Source organism: Zingiber officinale, chromosome 10B (assembly GCF_018446385.1).
Source record: "Zingiber officinale cultivar Zhangliang chromosome 10B, Zo_v1.1, whole genome shotgun sequence".
Taxonomy (NCBI): domain Eukaryota; kingdom Viridiplantae; phylum Streptophyta; class Magnoliopsida; order Zingiberales; family Zingiberaceae; genus Zingiber; species Zingiber officinale.
In genome coordinates, this window is record NC_056005.1 from 39,734,504 (window position 1) to 39,736,789 (window position 2,286).

Below are 2,286 nucleotides of genomic sequence, written 5' to 3' on the forward strand. Positions count from 1 at the left end.
CTTACGAGGAGGTTCCGGTACGGATTCTGGACCATAGGGAGCGTCAGTTGCGGAACAAGACAGTCCGACTGGTTAAAGTCGGATGGCAGCATCATTCTGACGAGAAGGCTACTTGGGAGCTGGAGGATACGATCCGAGCTCGATACCCTCATCTGTTTACTTGAGGTATGTGGGCTAGAGTTCTATCAGCATTTATACTGTTGGGTTATATTCTAGTGGTTGCTGTTGGTTATAGCGAAATTTGGGGACCAAATTTTATTAGTAGGGGAGAATGTGAGATATCGGAAAAAAAAATATAAATAATAATAAATAAATAAATAATAAGGTTATTTAGGAAATAGTCTTATAGAATTTTTCCGGAATTTTTGGAAATTTTCTGGGAATTTTTCGGAGCTCGTACGGAAGGTTTTGAGGGGATCGATCGGCGGGTTCGGACCAAGCCTGTTTGGGATACCCGTTTAAGTGAGGAAATATTTTTAATTATAAATCCTTTTCTTTTCCTTTTATTCCCTTCCCAAAACGCCGTTTCCCCCAAACCCAACACCGATCACCCGAGCCTTCTTCATCGATCTCCCCGACTCCTCTCGCTGTCTCTCTCTCGCGGACGGACCTGTAGCGATCGTCGACATCGCCGGAGGAGCTCGTCGCCGGAGGAGCTCGTCGCCGGAGCTTGCTGGAGCACGACGGAACCGGTGGACTCCGGGTCTTCTTCGACCGAGGGGTCTCGGATTCGGGAGTTTCTTGTGTCGATCGTCGCCGGCACAGATCGGTCTTGGAGCGAGGAGGAGGGAAACTTGTCGAGCCTTCGGTCTCCTTCATTCTCCGATTTCTTTCTTCCTCAGCCGATTCTGTCGACTTTTCTTCTCCGATCGACGCCATTGGATCGGGTCGATCCACCGATCGTCGGCGTGAAGGGGCAATTAGGGTTTCAAGGGTAAGTAATCCGAACCTTATTCCCTCTATTTCTTGGATTTGTGCCTTAGCTTCGAGTTTCTTCCCTGATTCGGCTCTCTTTCTCTCTATTGGTCGGCGATCCTAGGTCAGATCTTGGATCCCTTCTTCGTGGTTGCTGATTAAGGCCGCGGTCGAGTGGGATGAATTTCCAGCAGGGGGGTCTTGCTGTGGTGTTCTGCAATCCACCAGCTATGATTGAGGAGGAACAGAGAATGAATTGTTGATCTCCTCTCTTGATCCAATCCGTGAGGTGAGTTTTGTTTACTGTGAGGTTTTGGTTGTGAATTAGGGTTCCGATCTCTTCTCTGTTCGTTAGCAAGAACAAGATCGAGCCCTAATCGGGATATTGGAGGTAAGGGGTAGGTTTCTGTCATAAATTTGGGTTCCGATCCTTCTTCTGGTATTGATTCGAGTGGTTTTGTTTCTGAGAACAGAGGTTTTTGTGGTGATTCCGGCCACCACAGCTGGATTGGATTGATTCCTCCACTAGAGTTGTGATCATCTCCGGTGATAGAAGAAGCAGAGGTAAGGAGATCGATTGGTTATTGTGTTGTTCACATATTCTTAGTGAATTCTCACTGTTCTGTTCTCTTGATCGGTCTATGGTTGTAGAGGGTGTTATCTAGTGGATTTTTGTGTATTCCTTGATTTAGATCAATGTTGGAATCAACAAAGGTTGTAAGTTGGTTGGTTCAGTTGTTGAAGTTGTTGGGCGTACTGTTTTGCTAGGAATGTTGTGGGTTGCTAATCGGAATTGGTTAACAGTGATGTGAAAGTTGTTATGCTGGTTAATTAGAGGTTGTAGATGTAGATAAACCTAAATCTGAAGTCAGGATCATGATGTTGAGGTTAGTTTCTTATTGGAAGGTAATGGGAAGGAGTAGAAATCATGGTTAGCTATTACTCTAGAATTGGCTATTTATTTATAGGTGATTCATTTATGTGTAGTGTATGTAAATGTATGTTACATAAACTGTATGTGTGACACAGGACCTTGATCTGGACGAGTTGCGTGACGTGGTGGTTCTGTTGATTGCGGGATATATCGAGGCGGGTATTTCTTCCTTAATTTCTATTTAGTTCTTTGAACTTTAAAAGCATGGTTATATTTGGATAAGTAGGTTGCATTCCTTAAATCAGATTATTGGTTGCTTTCCTGCTTGTCACTTTTGCTTGATCTATGATATGATCTGGATTGATTCTTTACAGTCTCTATTCTAGTTATCTGTGACTCAATTGGTTATACACATGTAGAGTGTTGTAGGGATGACCGTATTGGATATTTGTGATCTATACCTGTCTAGGTTGTGATTGGTACGTGTTATGGGGTGT

The 2,286-nt window shown here is 44.0% G+C and overlaps 1 long non-coding RNA gene across 1 annotated transcript; it reads left to right on the plus strand.

The window, feature by feature from the left end:
* The first annotated feature begins 1,208 nt into the window (after positions 1-1,208).
* LOC122030316 lies at positions 1,209-2,006 on the plus strand. The gene is made up of 3 exons (XR_006125391.1): positions 1,209-1,306; positions 1,389-1,479; positions 1,945-2,006. It is a non-coding gene; the product is annotated as an uncharacterized LOC122030316 (long non-coding RNA).
* Positions 2,007-2,286: the final 280 nt, after the last annotated feature.